The following is a 14,723-nucleotide window of genomic DNA, read 5'->3' on the forward strand; positions in this document are numbered from 1 at the left end:
ACCATTTGGTTGTTGCTAAGGGTGTGGTCATGGTTGCTAGGGTCAATTTTGTCAAAAAAAATGAAGAAAATCTGCAGAATACCACTTTCGGAACCATCACACCAAGTTTCAGACTCATTGACCAAGTACTTTTTGAGATATAAGTTTTTGACCAAAAATGAACATTCTTACACCTAATTTGCATATCACTCATGGAATTATTGTATGCTTAATATATCTTCATCCATACATCCCTAGATGCATCCCCATCAAATTTCAGCCCAATCTGCTCAGTAGTTTTGGAATTATAGATTTTTAACCAAAAAGACACATTTTTAGCCCTAATTTGCATATCACTGATGGAATCATCATGTCATGAACAAATCTTACTTGACTCTTCTTAAAGAATCTTCCCACCAAATTTTGCACCAATCTGCCCAGTAGTTTCTGAGTTTAAGTTTTTTGACCAAAAATCAAATTTTTTTACCCAAATCACACACCTGTGATGCGATCATTTTGATTTGAACAATTTCCCAACTAGACACCCAAGGTAATGGACCCACCAAATATCATGGCAATCGGTTCAGCAGTTTTTGACTTTAAGTTGTTTACACACACACACACACACACACACACACACACACACACACACAGACAGACAGACAGACAGACAGACGCCGGGCGATCCCTATAGCACTACTGAACCTCATTTCAGTTGTGCTAAAAAAATCATAACCAAATGACCATTTGGTGGCCATATTAGATCATATTGTGCACCAATTTGCCATGACTTTGACTTTGTTGGTGGGAGGCCCTAAAAAGTTGATTGACGACGGACATACAGACAAAGGATGAAGGTCTGAAATCAACCTAAAAAGAAATGATGTGCAATCATTTTGTACCAACTGATAACTAGATGGTAACTTGTGAAAATTTGTCTTTTGTTCAAGTTACAACAAAACTATCACCCACAGGACCTGTCTGCCATTTGATATCTTGATAGATTCAGTAGTAATGTGAAATATCAATGTCACATTCTTCCAAAAAAGGTATTGGCAAATGCTAAATCATACATGTTAAAAAGAGCATCATTATCTAGGATTGGACAGCTGACAGTGGGTACTGGCAGATTAAGACTATTAACGCATGTATTTGCAGTTGGCAGAAATGATGAATCAGATGTAACTTCAACAAACTGTATTGATGGGTGAAGTACAAATCCCAATATAGGCTCTTTGTCAGCACCTGTGACGAACTGCAAGATACTTGATAAGGATATTCCTTGTCTTCTACCACCTGAAATGAAATGAGAACAGAACAAATTAATGCTGATGAACAGCTAGTACTTACATATACAACACCTTATGCTAAATTGAATATAAGCACAATGACTTTTACTTTTAGGTTCATTTTTGGATGTGACCTCATCACACCACCCAGTTCCCCACAAGTTTAGACACCAGGGAAATTAATTTGGATATGTCAGTCAGAAAGTTTCATCTATGCACAGGGGTATCCTCTAGACTCTGACAGCATGAACTGGCAACAATTCATTAGTAATTCTGCAAATCTGACAGTCCTTTATGAAAAGCCTATTGTTACCTCCATACAAAAAACTGTTACCTGTGAGCTGTTCATGAGTTCAACAGTTGCTGAACCCTCAGCAATGATTCACAGAAATAAATACAAACAAGTCATTGTTGATGACGGTGGTGACTATGGGTCGGCACTTAATTTGTTTTGAACAGGAAATCTTGATCTTGAAGCTATAGTTTGAACAAAGTGCAATGGGGCAATAATTGCACTGCTTTTCCCAGTGAAGTGATAAGGTGACTGTGTAGAAATTTTGGGTTACACTGAGATGTTCTTGTGAAGAGCACATAATTGCTCTGTCATATGTAAGAATGTATGCCACCATGTGTTGTTCATGAGAAATTGGTCCACTACTGTCCAAATGCTGGCTCTGTACATGAACAAATTGTAACAAATTGCATATCGTCAAATAATTTGATATGCATATGTATGTCAGTGTGTTGTTCTTTTACAAAGATTGAGAGAAATCTGTCCACTAATGCCCAAATGCTGGCTCTGTACATGAAAAGTACCGCCAATGGAATTGTAGCACAACTGTAGTATTTTTTGTAAACATCTATTCACATGTGAGCTACTAATTCATTTGCTGAATGACTATCAAGTTGCTTATCCAACATAGTTATATTCTTTGCTCTGTTTACTCATTTGCCTACAAGATGATATTATTTGCCCAAAATTTACTCCCATTTTGTTGTTGCTGAGGGCGTAGTCATGGTTGCTATGCAAGCTGCATACACTTTTTTAAATGTTCGTTTACTTGTCAAAGGATCCCTGTTATCGATGTGAAATACAGCACCGTTCGGCTGTTGCTATGGGTGTGGCCATGGTTGCTAGGATATTTGCATATATTTTTTGAATGTTTACTCAATTGCCCATCAGTTGATGTTGTTATTTGACCAAAATATACTGAAATTAGGTTGTTGCTAACAGCGTGGTCATGGTTGTTAGGGCCAATTTTGTCAAACTTTTTAGTAAAACTCTGTAAAATAAAACTTTGAGCGACATCTCATCAAGTTTCAGATTCATTGACCAAGTACTTTTTGATATATAAGTTTTTGACCAAAAATGAACATTTTAACACCTAATTTGCATTTCATTTATGGAATCATTGTATGTTTAACATTCTATTCCTGGAGGGTAATTTGTTAGAAGTACTGTATTTAATTTGAATGGTAATGTGAGGGCTCACTTAAAAGTTAGACTAGACAGCAAAGTCAACACTGCATTTTCCATATTTCCAAAACTTGACTTCCATACGAGTGACCAAGGCAACTTCATTCACACACCAAACATCAAGTACTAACATTTTAAAACATTTATATCATTGATTTCACAGGATCTATAGTCTACTTTTGTAACTTATATCAACCCATCTATATGAACGATGCTGCCAGATAGCAGGGCTGGTTGATGCTTCATTTTAGAGCAGGTGTTTAAAGATGAGGTCTCCTCCTGTCTTTATGAAGAGTCTTGTCTTTTTTCTACAGTTTCTCAGAAATACTGCAAACTTTTAAGTTTCAATATACATTTTGCATTTCATTAAATTGATATCAAGATTAAACATTGACTAACTAGATTTTCAGTTAACTTTGTTTTCAATTTTTTTCACCAAAATCATGTCTTATTTGCCTCAAATTGAAGACAAAACACCAAAGCATACTGCTGATAAAATAACTACAATATTTTGTCTGTAAGAACGAACACACCAAAGTTGGGAATAGTTCCAAAGACATTTTCGTTTCAAGTCCTCATTTATGAAAAAGCCATCATGTTGCAGCTATGTGCCACAGGGGTATCTGCATGACAAAATATGAATATGATGCTGCTGCATATTGATCGTTGAAAAAGTGGCACTCGATCCGTTGTTTCATTGTATGTTATAACTGTGCCTCGGGCAATAAATTTCTACAAGGTAAGCCTACTTACTTCCAACTTCCCGCAAATAATGTATAAATGCAGTATAGATAGCATTTTCAAACATCCTTTGGTTGGAACCAACTGCACTAAATGTGGGTTGTAGATGGGCTAGTACTTTCTTGACGGTTAAGGCGCTTGAAGGGTTCGGTTGAAATATGTACACAAACGTTGGTATTTCAATGCAGAGCTGTAAAGTAATAAATATGATATGCATTTACAGTGTACTAGTACCTATTATAAGATATCCAAATCATGAGGACACTGCGACATTGGAGAGAGAGAGAGGTGGGGAAGAGAGAGGGGGAGAGAGAGAGAGAGAGAGAGAGAGAGAGAGAGAGAGAGAGAGAGAGCAAGCATAACAATTACTTGGTATATCCCCAATGCATCAAGGCCTCTACGCAGATTAACAATACATGGGATCAGATCCACTGATCAACTCTTCCACAATAGTGCTTGGCATAAACTGTGGCAGTTTTCCATTCTGTAGAATGCTGAGAGCTGGAAAAATTAAGAGAAAAAAATACTTAGCATACAAAAGGCAACACAGAACAGCTTCAATCTACACACACACACACACACACACACACACTTTGTGATGCCTATAGCACTACTAAACTTTATCCGTTCAGTTATGCTAAAAATTAACATAATCCCTTTTTCGAATTTTTCACTTGGAATAACTACAAATATGACTCCTATTTGCTATTTATTATGAGAGTTTGAAAATGAAGCGATGTGCATATCAGTGCACAATATAGCATGTGACACTGTACTAGTTTTTGTTGTCAATGCATGTTGGAGATACAGGTGGAGGGAAGGATGGATGTGCAAATACACACAATGACTGGACAAACATAGCAGCCACCTCAGGCTATGTCTCTTTGAAAAAAAACACGGTTAAATATTAACCAAAAGTTCATTACCATCATAACTGGTAAGGAACTGGTAGAGTAAGGAAAACTCAGTCTCATATATATATATCACCTGACCAATGCTTAATTAAACTGTTCAGTTTATTATTCATTGGTAAGGTTGAAAGCTTTCCCATACCCTATATTAGAAACTGCTGTTGTTATGATCATAGTTGTTCCCAATGATGACTTTAAAAGACACATACCCATGATTTTTCCAACGTTGTAGTAGTCATCAGCCAAATGCATTTTGAGCCCTTCATCGAAATACTTAACATCGATAGCTTGTAAAATCAGTACAAAGAACTCCTTCCTTGGGCCTCCATAGTCTTTCGCAAGCTGTAAGTGATAAAACACAATTTTTTAAAAAGCATTTCTAAATATTTACCCCAATTCAAAAAATAGCGCCAATGGTATTGTAGCACAACTTTATTGTTTTTTAAAAACATCTATTCATGTAGGTCATGTTAGCTGCTATACATATTTATTTGCTGAATGACTATTGAGTTACCTATCCAACATAGTTTGACTTTTATTATGGGTATGGTTATGTTTCTATACATTAGCATAAATTATTTGAATGTTTATTAATTTGTCTATGATTTCATGTTTGCAATATATGTGATCACTTGGCTGTTACTATAGGTGTGGTCAGGTCTGGTTGCTAGGTATATTTTCATCAATATTTTAAGTGTTTATTCAATTCATTGGTGTAAGAATTTGAGATATCTTTATGAAATACAAAACCATTTACCTGTTGCTATGGATGATGTCATGTTTGATAGGGATATCTGCATACATTTTGAATGTTTACTCAAATTCCTACAAGACGACATTGTTATTTGCCCAAAATGTACTCCCACTTTGTTGTTGCTAGTTGCTATGGGCATGGTCATGGTTGCTAGGGCCAAGTTTTTGTAAAAAATCTGCAGCATAAAACTTTCAGAGACATCTCACCAAGTTTAATTCACTCATTTACAAAGTACTTTTTGATATACAATTGTATAAGTTTTTGACATAAAATGTACATTTTTACACCTAATTTGTACATCAGTCAGGGAATCATTGTATGCTATCTATTACATCCCTAGATGCATTCCCATTAAATTTCAGCCCTATCTGCTGAGTGGTTTTAGTAATAGTATTTGAGATTTATATTTTACCAAAGACTCAGTTTTAGGCATAATTTGCATATTATTGGAGAAATCGTCATGTCATGAACAAATCGTAATTCTCACTACCTGCAATACAATTCTACACATCACTGTGGAGTCAAATGGAATGAAGTCGTGCGACAACGCGTTCTAATGTCGACAACTACACTTCCGGTCGGCTATGCTAATTCACAGGAATGTTTCTTTCCCATTTTCAGTTGTAGACATCTCTTGTAATTTTGCTCTGGAAAGATACTGTACATATTTAAATTTCCCACCTCCATAATTATATGAGCTTAAAACTTGCGTTTATCTTATTTGATACAAATTAAACTGTTTGGAAGAAACATTCACGTGTATTGACATAGGCGACCAGAAGTGAAGATGTCGACAAATGCAAGCGCAGTCGCGAGACTGCGTTCCATTTGACTCCTTAGCGATGGATAGAATTGTATTGCAGATAGCGAGAATAAGTTCACTCCTAAGTATGTTCCCACCAAACTTCATGCCAATCCATCAAGTATTTTGGAGTTTAAGTTGTTGTTTTTTCCAAAAAAAACCCACATTGTTGTCCTATAACCCACATCCCTCACATGATCATTTCCATTTGAACAATTTCTCAACTAGACATAACACAACTACCACATAACATAACCACCAAATATGAAAGGAATCGGTCAAGCGGTCTTCCACTTTAAGTTGTTTACACACACACACACACACACACACTGGACGATCCCTAAAGTACTTTAGCACAGTTGTGCTAAAAAACTAAGTTTTCTTATATGTTCCATTCCCTGCCAAGGCAGAATGAAGACAACATTTGTGTCTATGTAATGTAAGTACAAAGCATGGAATATGGAGATGGACACTTACATTGTATATGTAGTACTACTTTTGATTGTTGTAATTGTGACCACAAGACAGACATTTTTCTTTCATATGTACATACATCACAGTGAATAATACTGATCAGACTATATCTACTATGTTTGAAAAGTACATTAAGTTATTTAAAAATACAAAGTACATGTATGTTGAGGAAACAAAACAAATAAAGGGGTGTATTGACATACAAAACCATACACAGAATACTAGTTTACAAAATCTCAAAACTGCAAGTAATAATAACTGCTACTATTAGACTGAAGCTCACCTCATCATAAAACTGTACTTCCAGTGTCTTTCGCAAGTCTGCCAAAACATCTATTTCCTGGAATGCTGTTTCAATAATCTCATTTCTATCTCTGTTGACCATTATAAAGTTGGTTTCTCCACTAGCTGTTTCACTATGATCTTCGATCTCAAGGGCTCTACCTGTTACCATCACGCCCTGAAAATATCTCAGGACTTCTACTGGATTATCTGTCATGTTGTGACTCTGACAATATTCTATGGTCTCTTTAACAACTTCATTAACTGTTTTATCCTCACTTGTCTCTTCAGATATAGAATTCATCTGTGAAGTGGATATACAAGGAAAAATATAAATATGTTACAGTACTAAACTTGCAAATAACATACCAATCGGAATTCAGTGAGATTCATAATTTACCATGTGCAATTAAACATTTACAGTCGAAAATTAAAATGTTTCGGGTACAGGTAGAGTTGACAGTTGGCTAAAGGATTGTATTTTATTTACTTTGTTTTTTTTGTATGCTTTACCATGCTTGCTAAAACATGATGTTATGAAATAAATATTGCATTGAATTAAAAACAAGTAGGATCATATCTTTTCTCCCTTCATTTCACAAAGAGAGAAATTCAAATTCAAAAAAGAACTACTCACGTTACTACTGTCTTCTATTAATGGAAATGGAAGATCATTAGCAGGAACAGTCGACGGACTTTCAACAGATTCATCAATACTACTTGAAACCCTTCTGGTTGGTGGGGGTAAGGGGATTCAGACTCAGACTCGCTAAATGGTACACAGGTCCACATGTGATGTCTGAGTTCTCGGACATCGAACTCATTGTGGCACCCGTGACATTTGTCCTTTATCACCACAGGTGGATCAGTCGGTTCAATCGGCTCTGTAGACAGATCTTTCTGGATTGGCCTCAGGTATATCTTTGACTGGGGCCCCATTGATGCCTTCAATTCCGCTACATTCCATTGACAGTCTATGATCTTCAATTCCTTGCTACCCCCTCCTACCACTTGCAACATTTCAAATCCGCCGCAATTGTGTAGTTGAGGAAATCCAACATCATCTGAAGTCAAACGTTCAATGGTCTCTTGAGCATCCATGTCAGCAGTAAATGGGATCTTTTTGTATCCCAGTCCCGCCTTAACTAAAGTTTGTTTTTCAGTACCGGACGGTACCTTAACAGCACATCTTTCAGCCAGGCATACAAAGTGTCCTGTCCATGTACGTTTTCTTGGGCGTTTCTGGCCACAGTTCCGCCTAATACCTCTGGATGGTCCTGCGCGTGGATTAAATAACATGTCTCTTTCAGACTGGACATCTCTGGCGTAGTTATGCATGTTATGGTCAGATCTCGGTCTGACAGATTCCATGACAGACGACGGGCTCGCAAAACGATAACATACACAACAGCAACTCGAGTCGGCGCGTGCGTGTTTGAATCTGAGAAAGTGTGCCCTCTAGCGGGGGATCTTAACGAAACCCCTTAATAAACTACTGTATGCGCATAACGACGTAGTGTTACCGCATATAATAATACAGTATGCTCATAATAACTTAATATTTGCACATAATAAAATATTTAATGCACATAATAACATAGTGTTAGCGCATATAATAATATTAACTGTACATATAATAATACAGTATGCACATAATAACTTAATATTTGCACATAATAAACTGTTTAATGCACATAATAACATAGTGTTACCGCATATAATAATAGTAACTGTACATATAATAATACAGTATGCTCATAATAACTTAAGATTTGCACATAATAAAATGTTTAATGCACATAATAACACAGTGTTAGCGCATATAATAATAGTAACTGTACATATAATAATACAGTATGCACATAATAACTTAATATTTGCACATAATAAAATATTTAATGCACATAATAACATAGTGTTAGCGCATATAATAATAGTAACTGTACATATAATAATACAGTATGCACATAATAATTCAATATTTGCACATAATAAAATATTTAATGCACATAATAACATAGTGTTTGCACATACAATAATAGTAACTGTACATATAATAATACAGTATGCACATAATAACTTAATATTTGCACATAATAAAATACTTAATGCACATAATAACATAGTGTTAGCGCATATAATAATAGTAACTGTACATATAATAATACAGTATGCACATAATAACTTAAGATTTGCACATAATAAAATATTTAATGCACATAATAACATAGTGTTCGCACATATAATAATAGTAACTGTACATATAATAATACAGTATGCACATAATAACTTAATATTTGCACATAATAAAATATTTAATGCACATAATAACATAGTGTTCGCACATATAATAATAGTAACTGTACATATAATAATACAGTATGCACATAATAACTTAAGATTTGCACATAATAAACTATTTAATGCACATAATAACATAGTGTTCGCACATATAATAATAGTAACTGTACATATAATAATACAGTATGCACATAATAACTTAATATTTGCACATAATAAAATATTAAATGCACATAATAACATAGTGTTAGCACATACAATAATATTAACTGTACATAATAAACTATTAAATGCACATAATAACATAGTGTTTGCACATACAATAATAGTAACTGTACATAGAATGATACAGTATGCACATAATAACTTAAGGTAAGTACATAATAAACTATTGAATGCACATAATAACATAGCATTTGCACATACAATAATAGTAACTGTACATAGAATGATACAGTATGCACATAACAACTTAAGGTAAGTACATAATAAACTATTGAATGCACATAATAACATAGTATTTGCACATACAATAATAGTAATTGCACACTTAAGTCAGTTGTGGCTTTCCATACAAACCACACGCTATAGAGACTATAGCGAGGCCGAAAAACAGGAGCTCATTGAGCAACAGCGAAAGAAGAACACGGTGCGATCGACAAATTCCGCAGTAAATCAATTCTACAAATAGATGAGAGCAATGAGACCATCAGAAATAAGGCAAATCCATGACATTCCAGCAGAGGAGCTAAACGAATATCTCGGTAGTTTTTTCGCCGGTGTCAGATAAAAGGATGGGTCCGAATACGAACCAGGCACTATCACAACTTATCAACGAGGTATCGATCGTTACCTGAATGAGCAGGGCTACAAGTTATCAATCATCGGAGACAAAGAATTTACCAGTTCACAGAAGATCCTAAAAGCAAAGCGGTCACAACTAAGAAAAGAGGGACGAGGCAACAAACCAAATGCCGCCGAAGAATTGACCGAGCGTGAAGAAAATCGTCTCTACGAGTCAGGTGTTATCGGGCACCATTCACCAGAAGCATTGCTGTTTGTCGTGTGGTTAAACAACCAAAAGCACTTCGGCTTCCGTGGTTGCCAGCAATCTGATTAAAATCTGATGTTAGATAGGCTGGTTTTCCTGTATTTACCTTTATTCCATCGTTATTGCGTCTTTTACGTGAGTTTTTTTTTCCTGGACGAACGCGTTGGAAAGGCGTTCGTCCAGGAAAAAAAAAACTCACGTAAAAGACGCAATAACGATGGAATAAAGGTAAATACAGGAAAACCAGCCTATCTAACATCAGATTTTAATCAGATTGGGTTGCCAGGAGAGTAGGCAGATGACATGGGGAGATGTCACACTGAAGTGTACTGTAGATGGTACAGAGTATTTGGAATTCAATGAGAAAGAAAATAAAACGAGATCGTCGGGAAAAGTGAGCGAACAACCGCGGGCCTACCCACCGAAAGCTTTCGCTGTTAGCACCGACCTCAACCGATGTCCTGTGTATGCGTATAAGCGATACAAATTCTACCGCCCCTCTACACATCTCGCTAGCGATTCTGCATTCTACCTTGCGATTAACTACAAACCAGATACAATCATTTGGTACAAGCGTCAGCCAATGGGTGTGAATAAACTTGACTCTCTCCTCAGCACAATGTGCAAACAAGCTGGCATTGAAGGAAGGAAGACAAACCATAGCGTACGACGATCGATGATACGCCGCCTTCACGACAGTGGGATACCCCCAACGAAGTTAATGCAGTTGTCTGGTCACCGAAATGTCCAAAGCATCAATCATTATGCTATTAATTCGATGGAAGACCAACAACGAATGTCTGAGCTATTATCGGGTTCAAGTAGTCGTGCCAACCAAGTAGCTTCAACTCCTATACAACAGCAATCACCGTTCAAAACGCCAGAAGCAGTCGCTACCACTAGTCAGTCGAGAGTCATTTCTACTTCGAATACAGTGACTAGTTTCAATAATAGTACGGTCGTAGCTACAGCTAATGTAGATAACCCCGTCTCCACAGCTACTGGAAGTGTTTTTGGAGGTGCAACTTTGAATAATTGCACAATAAATGTAAAAGTTAACGTCCACCTAAACGCCGTCGAATTGCCGTCATCTACGATAGTAGCGATTCTAGTTCACAATCGCAATGAAATGATTTTGGACTGTCGCGAAGTTATACTGTTGAAAACATTTGTAATTTAGTGTTCTCGCTTTCGTTCGATTATCACGTCGTAAATATATTAAAGAGTTGAATTTCAAGTTATTTGTCCGAGTTCAAGTGTATTCTTGTATGATCCACCTCACGGTACTGTGATGATAGTGAGAGTACGTTGATCTCTGTGTGCAGTGTGAATTTTTTTTTTTTTTTTTTTTTGGGGGGGTAACATGTTGCATGGGAACATGTAGAAATGTTGCATGGGAACATGTAGAAATACAGAATGATGTAATGTATTCTAACAAGTGTGTTTCCATCATGAACAGTGACCTTTGGTGTGACCTGTTGTGGATGAAAACTGCGAGAATGTTGCAAACTACGGTTTTATGAATGAGTGAAGTTGAACATACAAACAATAGTTTGAGGTCGGAGTGCAACAAGTAACGATACAATGGGGTCGGCACGATTTGCATATGATCATATGACCACAGTCTGATTACCGCCGCGTAACAATGTAGTCTGAATTTAATTCCGTGTCAACCATAACAAAATACACTAATTTATTTTTATATGATAAATATATAATCCCACGAAATCAATGTTAGTTTTACGTCATAATGCCCCTCGTATGATTCCGCGGACTACCGGCTCGAATTTGTATTAGTCCGCGGAATCATACTCGGGGCATTATGACGTAAAACTAACATTGATTTCGTGGGATTATATATAAATACTGTGGAATTGTCTTGACAATTGTGTTACACCAATGTCGTTAAATGTATTATTTTGAATGGAAATACATTATGCTTGTTTCCATACATATTTTTTTCAGAATTTTTATTTTTTTTTCACCACATTTCTGAGCCAGATCTGTCCAAACAAGCAAAGAAGAAATCAGTGCCACGTCAAATCATACACACACCTGCAAGTAGCACCATCATAAACAAATAGAATCAAAAGAAACTGAAATTACAATCCTTTCTAGCAAGACTCACCTGTCACAAAAAGTCCCACTTTTCTATATATCGGTAGGGTCAATTATTGAAATCAAAGCATTTCTCTGATTTAATATCAAAAATACTTTGTGTTGATTATTTGTTGCCAACTCATTTACATATCTTGTGTACCGGTAGTACATCTAAGAAACAAGCAATTATTTTTGATGCACAAATCGATCAAGTGCTGTATATCAGTTATGTTTGTATAGTCAGAATTAACATTTACTGCATAAGTTTGAAGATTTTTGACACAGATCAAGTGTAATAGAGATAGTGACCGTTCAAGTTTTTTCCTCTTCCAGTATTTTCCTTTCAACTAGTGTCATTATGCACGATTTTGAACTTTATCATCAGGGAAATACACGATGTCAAATTTGTTTACTGTGTCAGCTTAAGAACTGTGGTAGACGTAGACAGTGCACGTGGTAGTGCATTCAAGTATGTAAAACATTTATGAAGCCCATCTGGCCATATATTACAGGACATCATTTCTGCCAGGTTTAACACTGATCTATACCTTCCAAAAACGTAACAAACTAAATTAGATAAAAATCATTTTTTCCGTTTTGTAGAAATGGCAAATCTGTCTCCTGCACAGAAGATGGAAGCATGGCAATGGGCAAATTTGAATGTTGATGAGAGATGCCCTCGGATCTTCTATCATAGCGATGCTAAGTCCACATTCAGACAAATAGTCGGGATCTACAAGAGAAATCTAAATTTGGCTGTGCATCCAAGTATCACTTTCATCTCAGCTGATGAAGAAGAACCAGCAGTTGATATTGGAGGCCATTCGTGTGAATTTTACTTCATAGTATTCCAGACATTCATTTCAAACCAAGAAGAGCCATTATTTGAGGGTCAAGAAGGACATCTCCTACCCACTGGAAAGCAAAGTGCTATTAGTCAGGAACTCTTCATAATTGTGAGGAAAGCTATAGCCCACTCTGTTCTTCATGGTGGACAAGGATGTAATGGTCTGGCAAAACCTGTTATTCAATACATCAACACCGGAGACATCTCCTGTGCTGCCAACTGTATGGATGTTGATGACGTGTCAGATATTGAACTTAGAGAAACATTACAAATGATATGTATTAAATCTCATCAGCGTAGCAAATTAAAATATGACATTCATAGTTATGCTCCAATGGCATTGGTGATTTCATTTCATTTTTCCCATTTTATCTTAATCTTTCTACGTACTTTAATCAAATGCAACTCGCAAAAAATTGAGTTAGGAAGAGACATGTGTGACATGCTGTCAATGCCTGGAGCATCATATTATGATCTTACTGAAGACAACAAGGGCATACTTGTGTTTGAAGTACTACAGCACACCATACTGATAAGCTGAAAAAATTCAAATGGACCAATTAAGAAAGGGCATACCCGTTGTCGTCCAAACGGACGGAAATCTATTGACAGGCAAGTAGTCTTAGTATTTGTGAGAAGCTCTGGTTATAATTTTGGTTGTTGTTTTTTTTAAATAAAGGTTTTACAGACGTGAAAAAATTTCTATTCTTTCGTTGTGTTTTTTTTAAATAAATGTTTTACAGACGTGAAAAAAATTATATTCGTTCTTAGATATGTTATTTATCGAATGATTGTAGTCCTGCCGTCACACCACCCAGGTTGAAGTCGCAAGGATGTTTATTTAATCTGTTCATGACGTAGCTCGCAACGGCTTTGTTTACAAATTTCGGATTTGTATTAGTATTTTAATTGAATTTTTGACTAGTGTTTTTTCTTTTGAACAAACCTTTTCAATTCTTATGTTAACTGATACGTAAACTCAAATAATTTGACCATTTTAGCATGTGGTCACAACACTGGTTTAATAAAAAAAAATAACAAACTACAAATAAGTTCTTAAACATAGATCTCAGAACCCCACCACCCTTCTTAAACTACATTCATGACATTGACAAAGATTTAAAATTGTTTGAAAACACGATCAATTTTAAATCAGTATGTAGTCTTATGAATAAAGAGACAATATATACTGAGTAATAAAACATTCTTTTGGTCACATTTTAGTTTACTTTGATGCCACACATTTACTGTAACAAAGTTCTCCATAATCTCAATAATACATTTTTTAAAAACATGTTAATATTTAGGGATACAAGACATCCATTAAAAGTAAAATCATATTTATAGAATGGGAACATAAATGGCCCAAACCCACTCCCCAAAAGTAAAATAATTTAGATTTTTATCCTATATTGAACTGTTGATCTCACCCATAAATGAAGATGTTATGCTTATTTCCAAACACAATATTTCCCTCTCAGTGCCACATAACACATGATAATGAGATTAAAGTCAATACTGTGGAATTGTCTTGACAATTGTGTTACACCAATGTCGTCAAATGTATCATTTTGAATGGAAATACATTATGCTTGTTTCCATACATATTTGTTCAGAATTTTTATTTTTTTTCATCACATTTCAGAGCCAGATCTGTCCAAACAAGCAAAGAAGAAATCAGTGCCACATCAAATCACACACACACACACCTGCAG

This window comes from Glandiceps talaboti, chromosome 17 (genome assembly GCF_964340395.1).
Source record: "Glandiceps talaboti chromosome 17, keGlaTala1.1, whole genome shotgun sequence".
Taxonomy (NCBI): Eukaryota; Metazoa; Hemichordata; class Enteropneusta; family Spengelidae; genus Glandiceps; species Glandiceps talaboti.